The sequence below is a fragment of the Cyrtonyx montezumae genome, unplaced genomic scaffold (genome assembly GCF_038088225.1).
Source record: "Cyrtonyx montezumae isolate F1298 unplaced genomic scaffold, pur_monq_1.0 scaffold_14, whole genome shotgun sequence".
NCBI classification, from domain to species: Eukaryota; Metazoa; Chordata; class Aves; order Galliformes; family Odontophoridae; genus Cyrtonyx; species Cyrtonyx montezumae.
In genome coordinates, this window is record NW_027071870.1 from 14,727,567 (window position 1) to 14,738,925 (window position 11,359).

The window sequence follows — 11,359 nt, forward strand, 5'->3', positions numbered from 1 at the left end:
CCCTGTTTAAGAAAACTCAAATAGCGTTTGATTTCTTGCATAAACAAGTGGAGATGTTCTTAGGTCAAAATATTTTTATTTATTTTTTAAAAACAAACCGTTTCTGGATTTTTTTTTAATTAAACCAAATATTCAGCAGAAATTATTTTCAGCTTCATAGGGTACCAGCTGTTAAACGTTCCAAGTACTTTAGGATTTATTCTTCAAATTTTTTTAATCACGAACATCGAGAACAAAATAAAAATTCATTCTCCAGCACAAATGATTGCCAAAACAACAATTACAACTTAAAATAACTGCAACAGTCCGCAGAGAAATAGGAGAGCAGAGTTGGCAAAGCTGACAAGGCAACTGAGCTTCCTTTCAGACAAGCTGATCAAAGAAAAATATAAATGAAACCCAGGGCTACTTCCAATTTAAGATCCGCCAACACACCAGATCTCAAGCTAGGAATGAGCACCGTCACTATGAAAAGACCCGGCCTTAACCAGTTTGGTGGTTTCAATGTGCTACTCTCAACTTTTTAACATATCATAAAGCCAAGGAAAAGGATCACTTACTAAAAACACAGCATGTATTGAGAATAAAAACTGCTTTAAATTTGCCTGCACTTTTATACCACAAAATAATATAGAGATATACAAATAAGACTAGTTTTAACTAGAGGTTTTATGCCCATAATCCTCACATCTTCTCAAAAAGTACCTGGTATTTTATGAGCTATTGGAACATCTGAGTTCCAGCAACCTGACACCAATCTCAGAGGGAATCTAAAACAAAAATTCAGGTTGCCCCAGTATCCTGTACTTCACTGAAAGGATTTTATTAATTTCCAGTGGACTGCACAGTCCTCCCCCGCACTTAATCCCACTGGAGCTTTTCATGTGTGATTAATGAGCAGTAACTAATTAGCTATATATATATATACATATACCTAAGAAGAAAGTAAAGAACTGCCATTAGGTCGTTTCTTATTTCACTAGGTTTCATTTTTCCCTGTGGCTAAGAGCCTCTATCATAGAGAGACAGGGCTGAAATAATAATTAAAAAAAAGCCAACCCTGTAATCAAGTTATTGTCAATTTTCTGGGCTTCACTATCTTCCTGTTCTTGAACATATGGTCAAGAATTAAGAACTGGCTTGCAGCCCTCACCACATTTGTGTTTCTTTTCAGACACCAAACATGGCTGAAGATTCTCCTCTTTTCTATTCTCTTATCTCACTTGGGAAACACTCTTTTGGTGCCTCTCAGTTTAGGGGTTCCTGCAGTGTGCTGCAGCACAACAAACTGCGCGCACAGATGCGTTGAACAGTTAGCTCTCCATACATACACACAGTTGTGTGCAATCACATAAATCAGCTCACATCATTCACTTAAATGCCAGAGAAGGAAACCCAACATCTAGTTCCGGCCAGCTACTGGCTTCTAAGCTGTGGCTATATACAGAGGCATTAATATGGTTTACATTTACTCCTTACTAGGCACTGTTCTTGCTATGCTAACTTCCACTTGCCCTCTGCTGCCAAGCTACTTCATTTCAGAGCACCTCACCAAGAAACACGATGTTCTGGACTGCTCTGGGACACACAGATTCAGCACCTATAAAGCAGCACACACTGTGCCATGTGGAATTTAAAGGGACACAGTCAAGGCGGCAAGATGATAACTTATACAGGGTGAAATTCCCGCATGAACTACACGAGAGTTTCTACTTTCAGAGCCAACAGAACAGGCCAGATACGAAGCACTCGCCACACTCCACTCATGCCCCGGCGTGACCACATCCATGCACTGTTCGGGAGAGCAAGCATGCACAGCTCCTGCAGCCAGAGCAAAGCTGCAACCCAGAGGCGACAAGCAGGCATGTGCACACAGAGGACAGGAAGGAGGAACAGAGGGGCACCGGCTTAACTGCCTTTCATGTTACTCTTACTTCCACCAAAAGGCCACACCACCTTTCAGTAAGGGAGCAGCAACGGCCAGTTTGTAACAGCCAGAGTGGAAAAGTCATGACTGTGTCCCTTTAAACACGAACTTCTCTTTGAAATTTCAGAAGTGTTTTGAATCCTAACTGCAACAGTAAGCAGCTGTACGTTTTTCAAGAGTAGATTTTACAGAACAGATCCTTGGCAATACGACACTAAAAAAAAATAATAAATATATTAGGTGCTCATTTCTAGCAGTTACCTGATTCCCCTGATTAGGTAAGGTTGTCAAACAGCAAAAATTACCTGTCCAGAATATCAGTGTCATGTTACATATCCTATGAAAACCACATTAAATATTGATTAGTCAAACAGTCAGCAGTACACAAACCAAAGTATTTCACAGTTATGAAACTTCTGTAGTTAGAACACACCAGGTGACAGAAGGGAGCAATGGAGTACGAAATACACATCAAGGCTAAGCAGCAAATCTGAGACAAGCAATCTAAGAAAAAAAGGCATAAAAATGACCTCTTATATATTATTAGTCACATAATGTTAATCAGAACATTCAAATGGGTCCTGAGAAGGTGCATTCACTTCCCCTCCACTTACAAATGTGACAAGCAGCATGAAGTATCACCAGGAAGGATGGGGCTAGCTTCCTGAGTGAGTGAAGCTGAATTCACAAAAGCTAAAAATAGAGAACGTAAAACTGAAAAAAGTGGAAAAAATAGTAATAAAAAACAGAAAAGGGTGAAAAGTACTGTATAACTGAACTACGTTCAGAAAAGGCACACCAGTAAAAAAGTACTGCACTATTGCAAGGGAGCCTGTAAAACATACTGAGCATTTCCACTCAACCATTTGGGAAAGCTCTGCGTTTGCACAGCGTTCTTCACACAGCAATCTGTCAGAGCCTCAAGAGAATGAATTTCTGACCAACTCAATCAGCAGAAGTAGGGGAAAGAAAAAAAACCGTGTCCTCAAAAAGAGACTAGACCACAGGTGATTACTGATTTCTGAATGTAAAGACTCTTCAGTATTTCAATTATGCTGTTTAATTAAACTCAAATCATATTTTACAGTCTGCTAAATTAAAGTTCTGTCACCTACCTTTGCGTAACAGATGTTACCATATATTCTCAGGAAATAGTTCATTAGAGTAACAGTAAACAGCAGATGTGCAGCCAGTTACCAATTTATTCAGTTACAATAAAGAAATGGCACTGAACAAAATTGCCATTGGTCTTGTTGCCAACACACACTGGTGTCACTACTTAACTTAATTCAGTGCAGCAATCCAACAATCGTACTAGCATGCTTCTACTTTTGAATATGGAATAAGAGCAGCAGTCTGCTGCACTGAACTCCTGGAGTATGGATACTGCTGAAGCCAGAAAGAAAATATGTTTTAAGAAGCGTCAGAGCTCAAACCAAACAGCTACAGTACTGCCTTTCCTTTTTTGCTCATTCAAGACAACATACAGGTCTGGAAAGGGAGAGCATCAGGAAATTTCAGCAACATCTCTTACCCAAGATCGGCCTGCTCCATTTTGTTTAAAGTTTAGCAATACCAGCACTTACTATTTAAAGGATTTTGTCAAAACAAAACAATTGTACTGGATTTCTGTGTGCTCTTAAATCTCTTGAACAGTTTCAGGCCTTTCTGTTGCAAATATGTTTCAGAACAAAAATTCAGTGCATACTATGTAAGAAACAAAGGTTTATTACAACGGTACTGTCCTGTGCAACAATAACACCTTCGGAAATAAAGATACCAATTAACCTGTTGTTTTCATGCAGCAGGAAAGAAAGAGGAAGACAGGAGAACTGTTACAGTTCTTAACTGCATATAACTCAGTTTGACAGCATTACTCATGGGAATTCAAAAGTCAAACTATACCCCTACAACTTTCATTAGTATGCAAAGGTGTCTAATTTGAAGGAGTAAAACTTCCATTTTGAAGTCACAGAATAGAATCTAAGAATCTTTAGAGTTGGAAGGGACTTTTAAAGGCCATCTATAGTCCAACACCCTGCAACGAACAGGGCCATGCACAGCTAGATCAGGGTGCCCAGGGCTTGATTCAGCCTCATCTTGACAGTCTTCAGGGATGGGATAGCCACCAAACCATTGGTCAGCCTGTTCGAGTGCCTCACCGTCCTCACTGTTAAATACATTTTCCTTGTACCTAACCTGAATCTGCTGTCTTTAAGCTTGAAACCTCTTCCTCTTGTTCTTCCTCTTGTTCTATCATCACAGACCCCGCTAAAGAGGCTGATCCCTTCTTTCCTGTAGCTCCCCTTTAGATACTGAAAGGCTGCTCTCAGGTCACCTCAGAGCCTTCTTCAGACTGAACAGCCCCAGCTCTGTCACCCTGACCTCGTAGGGAGGTGTTCCATCCCTTGGATCATTTTCGTGGCCCTCCTCTGGACAAGCTCCAATGGTCTGTCTCTCCTACACTGATGACTCCACATCCAGACTTTAGTGAACAATTACTTTCAAGGACATCATATATTCAAATGTATTTCATTCAATACAAATTCCAAGAGTACAGCACAGCAAGAAAGATCAGGTTAAACAGACTCCTTTGCAACACTAGGTGTTTTTCTAAAGATAAATGTTTAGGACACAAAACCACTCCAGATCATCACAGATGATGCTAGAACCAGCAATAAGCGTGCTCAAACGTTACAAAACCCACTCAAGCATTGCACTGTGACTTTTTTTTCCTAAATCAAGTACAGCATGCTTTCAAACAAAACTGGATGTTACTTGACATGTCAGAGAGGAAGGCAGCCACCAGTGAACAGGTGACAACGTCCCTCTGACAGAGAGCATCAAAAAGAAACCACACAGATGAATTTTAATTGCATTATGCAGCTGGAAGCCAGCGATAAAAACTTCAGCACGTTAGCAGATGCCTACTACAGGCAAGATTCTAACACAACACTGAAGCATAAAGCAGTCCAGTTTTGCTGCTAGCAAGCTTTGATCCTGCTAATTCAGCTATATCAGCAAATGTTGCAATCCCATCAAAATGCAACACTGACTGAGCCTGCCAACTACTATAGAAAAAAAGAAATACCCTTATATAAGCAAATGTACTTATTTTAGCAGATAGTAAATAATAACTGTTATTAAAAATAGATGATGTTTTACCTAGAATATAAAAGAAACTTGTCTGGATCGACTGATGCCATTGGAGCAAAGAACTCTGAGGCACTGAAAGCACACAGCATTCCTGAGAGAGCCGTTTAAACTATGTCCAGTGAATATGCTGTTTCAATTAGCTTAAATACTACATACAACATAAACAAAATCTTGCATTTAACACCATGAATACCTAGCCACCCAAATATATATTGTGCTTTATTTTATTAATAAGTATTGATTAGGTGATTTTTCTTGGAAAGTTCAAAAAAGCATGGAGTCCTGCTAAATGACTTCCTGCTAGTTCAGTCCTAAAGAGCAACCTCCAAACCCACTTTGTTTCCTTAGCTGTCTCACAGACCCTTTAGCTCTCAATCCCATAGTAGCAAATCCCTAACAGCTCAGGAGTCTGGTTGCATGTACAGCTATGCAAATACAAGACTTGAGGGCGAGGAATCCCAAGGCACAAAGGTGGTTCATTGTAAACAAAGGCATTTGTTTAAGGAAGCACTGCAGCCCATTTAGAGGCCGGAATCTTACTGTGCTGTCTCTAAACAAACCAAATATCCAGGCTTTTATTACTAGATAAGCTGATAGTATATTTTTATGCAAGCAGAATAACCTCTAATACCTTCACTTGGGAGTACATCAGTTGCTAAGAAATTAGAACATTTTACTGCTAAGACAGCAACAGAAGCAAGCAGCTCTGACAGTACATGTAACACATCCAGCACACTTCTCAGAAGCACTGATAAGCAACTTTCGTACAGTACACCCTTTAAACACTTCCTCATATGGCCTACTAGATCTCCTGACAGCATGCAAAAGCACTGCAAGTCCCCACTCCTACTACTCTGAAACACAACATCTCACAATCATCAGCAGGAATTCCCTGATGGTGAAAAACCAATAAACCCTTCTGGCTTGGAAGGAGACTCTCACAGTTCTTGGTGCTGGCACACCCTCCCTGCAGAGTCTGGAAGCAGCAGCATCTCAAACAGGCCTCACAGCCTGGCCTTCATCACCCACAGCACGATGCAAGCCTTAGCTCCAGGGCCTACAAAATCCACAACATAATCCTCACCTCAGCACAACACTTCTTCACTTCTCCCTACATGATGTAGTAACTCTGGTTTGCAGTTTCTAGTTCATGCAGAAGTAAGCTTCTCTTTCAAGATACTTTCACCCTTCTCACACATTTCCTCACATGACTTACCAACACTCTCAAGCACTTCAGTCAAGAGGCTCTGCAACTATTAAAAAGTCCTAAATTTAAACGGAAGACAAGGTCTGAGCATGCCCACATCAGATAGTCTCAGAGAAAGTTATACTTAAATGTAACATAATAAACCTAGTTTAAGAACAGGTGTATACAGAGAGAAAGCAGCATTAAAAACACAAATGACACTTCTGCCTTGAATTCTAACACCTCATCAATGCACCTCTCAAAGATACTGTTCCAGCCCACAGAACACAAAGCTACATCTAAAGTTATTGCAGAAAGACACGTTAGGAATGACACATGCAAGCATGAGATCTTATCTAATATAAACTACTCATATGAAAATATGCCTGTGGATTCTTGATGTTACCAGCTTGCTTTTTAAAATGTCATGTAACCAAAATGACAACAGCAGGCTTGCTTGGAAAACCGCCTGAGAACTTTGTTTATTATCCAAAAAGATACTGCTGTGACGCTCCAAACTGAGTGCCTGAACAATAGAGGCATGTGTAATTTCAAGGTGTATTCAGTGACACTGAATCACTCCAGAGAAGTGGTTCCACCAGTTCTTTATATCTTCCAGGAGCTACTGTTATAGAAAGCAGAAACACTGTAACGAGTCAAAAATTGACAGGCTGGAAGAAGCAACAGCAAGGGTAAGGACACACCGAAGTTTGTCTTCTCAGGAACACACTTGAGCAGCAATTCGAGGATCAACTTGAAAAAGTTTTCCCCGCCTTTGTACAAGCACAATCTTTATAGATCCCTCCGACTGCACCTGGAAACTGAAATCTATTCAACCTTTTAATACGGAAAGTATATTCATTCTCCTCCACCATTCGTTTCCACACTTTTGAGCTCAGGGAAACACTGCAAATGAATGGTGGCGGAGGCGAACCACACACTGCAGCCAGTTCCAGACCCATCTCCCGCAGCCCAAGGCCCTGCTGTGCCCTGCCCTGCCCTGCCCCACTCCATCCACGCACGGAGCAGCACTCAGCCCGTGCTTAACCGGCCGCCACGCACGGCCCGGCCTTAGGACACGCAGCAGCACACAAAGTTCGCAGCTTCCTAAGCAGGCATCCCCAATTCCTACGGGAGCGGATGATCCCCCAGCCTCAGCGGTTACAAAAATAACAACGACACGGCAGCTCTCGCTTTTACGGAGGGCCGTGCAGGTCCGCCTGACGGGGCCAGGCCGGCAGCAAGGCGCAGGTAACGAACCTCCGCCCCTCGGGGAGCCGCTGCCGAGCGCGAGGGTCGCAGCGGGCGGGAAGATGGCGGAGGGTCCGCGGGGAGGGAGGGAGCGGGGAGGGGGCGGCGCGGCCCCGCACTCACCTGTCAGCCCCAGCGGGCGGGCGGAAAGGGGCAGAGCCGCGGACGGGCGGCGGCGGGGAGAAGGAGGAGGAAGGCGAGGGCGGGAGGGGAACGGCGGCAGCGAGCAGCCGCGCTCCGCCAACGACGCGCCTCCGGCACAACGGCCCTCGCGGCGACATCCGGCGGTGGGCGGAAGCAACGCGCGGCTCCCGCTCCCCGCAACGCCGCCATGGAGACCGGGCCCGCCCCGCCCCGCAGCACCGCACGGCGTGTCAGCCGCCGCCGAACCGAGTCCCTCCCGCTGCCTCAGAGCAGAGCGGGGGCACACGGCCACCCCGGTGTGCGGGGAAACGTGCCCAAAGCGCTGCCGGAATTGTTAGTGTTTGAGATAGAAAATACTGGATCCGTAATTCTCGTTGGTCTGCAGTGTGGAAGAAATAGTAAATCAAGGGCAAGCGCGGAGTTCTGCTCGCTTTGAAGCGTACAGCTCATAATTGAAATGGGATTAGTTCCTTTGGTGATTAAGGCTCTGAAGAAGCCTCCACCTAACATTCCTATTCATTGCGGCAGATTATGAAGTCAAAAGAGGCCTGTGCCTAATTATTTCCTCCCTCAGATGCCGACAGCCTCAGAAGAGGTCTGGAAAGGCCAGAGAACATGTGCCTCATTGCGAGGGCTAAAACTATTAGCATATTTTCTTTTCATGTCCTCCCCAGCTACAACTGCACCGGCCGACCTCTTTTGTCTTCTTTTTCCTTTCTACCTCCTTTTGTGCTCCCATGTCTTAATTGTATTGACACAGACAAAAAAAAAAAAAGTGTGGTTTAGTTCATACTAGCATCCTCATTGGAGGTTACATTCCAAGATAAGCGGCCTAATGGCTTGAGGACTTCATTTTCTTTTCCTCTATTCCCTTCACTCTTCACAGTGCACTGGCACAGCTGCACAGAGAGGTGGTGGAGTCTCCTTCTCTGGAGACGTTCCAGACCCACCTGGACACCCACCTGTGCAACCTGGGCTGGGGGTTTGACTTCCTTTGGCAGGGGGTTGGACTCGATGATCTCTGGAGGTCCCTTCCAACCCCTACAGTTCTGTGATTCTTTGATTTTGTGATTTTCAGCACTGCCACAAAGAACAAGGAAAGGAGCAGAAAGAATATCTAAATAGCTCCAGGGGGAGGGAGGTGGCACTGGCAGAAGATGGACAGGAGGTAGAACAGAACTGTCTGGGCTGGAACACAGCCTCAGTAGATGCCACTCTGACCACTCTGAATTCTCTTTATAATCAGTGCAATTGCAGCTATCTCAGCCACATTATCCAAGTCACAGCTGAAGTTTTCAGCGGTGCAATTCCTAACTGTTTAAGCCTTATCATCTCTGCCAAAATCACATAATCCTAATATCATACTACTGTGCCATTACAGTATGGAGGAAGAAATGTATATCTGTCCAGAAAGCACACATGAATCCTCATATGAGATTTTTCTGCAATAACACTTCTCTCACTTCTCTCCCTCACTCACTCTCTAACAGCAGGGGGCAATAAAGATAGCACCATTTCTTTCTTGAAGAAGCAATGTGAAACACTGCAGTAAGGAAACAACGTTTAAGCAATTTCTTCCTTGATACGGGCCAACTCTCACCTGAAAAGCAGCAAGCCTTATATGGATGCAGTCCCCTGTTCAAGAGAAATGTGTGGCAACTGGCACTGCTGTCACTCCGGCCCTGTGACCAGTATTGTTTTGATAGTGCATTCCAGGGGTAGCAAGGCACTGTTTAGTCTGCAGCAACAGGTGCAGAACAAACTGCTTCTCACACACTACTTGATTTGTTAAAAGGACACTTGAATAGATACCAACACAGGAGCCTAGACAAATACGGGGCAGGAATCGTTAGCATGAGGCTTACTGAAAGTTAAGTAAGGGTTTTGTTGTTGCTGCTGTTTTGTTTATTGGGTTTTTGTTGTTTTGTCTTGACGTTCAAGATCCGCCTGGATGCCTACCTGTGCAACTTGTTCTAGGGAAATGCTTTGTCAGGGGACTCAATCTCTAGAGGTCCATTCCAGCCCCTACAATCCTGTGATTCTGTGATCTAGAGGAGAAAAGCACTGTAGGATCATTTCTTCCTTCATAGAAGAGCCTTCCTAATAACTCCTGGCTAAATGAGCTGTTTCCTATATTATTTATCATTACCTTATGCTGTGCAGGAGCATCCAGAAGCTCTCCATTGTAACACTTTCCATCACACTCGAGATAGCAAAACCAAATGGATATACAACGCACTGATTTACTGCTGATATACTTAGTACACATGTATTACATTTTTGCTATGAAGCCATCTGTCCTCTGAAGCAAGCTAAAAGCAATGCACTCCCCTGAAATAGGACTTTTAAGAATGAAGGGCCAAACAAAGTGAAGACTCTTAAGGATGGGGAGGTATTACCTGCCAGAACTGATGAAGTCCTGGCTGGTGTTGGCTCTGCACCCTTCACACAAATATTCTCTGAAGAGCTATGATTCTGGGCCAGAAGCAGACTTCTAGAAGGATTCTTCAGGGACATCAGGAGATGGGATAGCTCTGTAGCTAAAAGAAGTGAACTGGCAGTCTTGAGCTTTAGAACAAGTGAGCAGGAAGCTTTAAAGAAAGACAGACTGTATGTGAAGGGTGGAGAAACAATATATTTTCTTTGGCAAGTGGAGAAGTGGGGACAGAGTTATTCCACAAGTCTGTGTGTTCCAGGTTGAAGCCACATGCCATGTTATTCTGCATTTATTTATCCTGTAGTTTACTGCCTTCTAGTTTAACTTCCTGGACAATTAAAATGCTGTACTCCAGTTTGGTGGATTTGCATTTCCCTTTAACTGAGCAGACAGTGAAATTCCATCAGGGATTTGCAGCTGTTTGGATTTTCAGGTGAAATAAGAGACTTCCCAGTGGTGAGAAGAAACGGCCTTCTCCTTGTTGTCCTCATTGGGAAAGCATTTGAAAACAATCAGACTTTAAGAGCTGCATAAATTAAGCAGACTTCAAGAGATGCATAAAAGAAATCAAGTCTTAAAGAAATATACGTGTCATTTAATGCATGTTTCTGTTTATGCAAGGTGGAGCAAAAGTTCTGAGGTTTCAACACAATGTATAGCATTACGAGAACTATGATGTTTTACTTTTAACACAGCTCGTTTGAAGGTACAGGGCAAGGCTGGAGGAGGGGGAGGGAGTGAGATGAAAGATGATAGGGATGACATAAAACGCCTGATCCCAAAAGCGTCTAGCAGAAAGCTTGGGAGGTCTCTCACTTTTCTCTTTTGTGATAAGGGATTGTTTTGACTCTGATGTCCTCTCCGGCTGCTCTTTTATCTCTTATTATCTGCTGGGAACTGGGACACATTGCTCACAAACATCAGCGCAGGTGAAATACTTTGTTTCTCTGCCCAGAGCTAAAGGCTCTGTTTCACAGGTTCTAAAATGCCTTTATAGACGTTCTGGATAGTCATTACTAGGAAATAAATCTCTTTTCCTCCTGCTATAGGAGCACTCTTCTGGTGTGCCTTCACTGTGTAGCCTGAATGTGCAGTGCATATCTGCATATGAGCAGTTCACCTTGACATCTTGCCCGCGCTCGATTCCTGTTCAGAAAAGGTGTTTCTTTCTCTGTCCGTGAAGAAATCAATGAGTTGGGCAATTTCAGAGCTTGACAAACACTGTAACTGCCTTCTATAAAACGTTGCTGACAACGAA

At 43.5% G+C, this 11,359-nt stretch overlaps 1 protein-coding gene across 3 annotated transcripts in view; it reads right to left on the reverse strand.

Moving 5' to 3' along the window:
- The window catches only part of WDR37 (WD repeat domain 37), a 37,628-nt gene extending 29,849 nt beyond the window's left edge, over positions 1–7,779 (reverse strand). The window contains exons 1-2 of one of the 3 annotated variants that reach the window (XM_065731509.1): positions 7,644–7,779; positions 2,233–2,264 (exon numbers count right to left, since the gene is read on the reverse strand). The gene's annotated coding sequence lies outside the window, so the exon portion shown is untranslated. Of the gene's footprint in view, positions 1–2,232; positions 2,294–7,643 lie in introns of those variants that run through there. The other 2 variants (XM_065731508.1, XM_065731507.1) reach the window with 2 other exon arrangements.
- Positions 7,780–11,359: the final 3,580 nt, after the last annotated feature.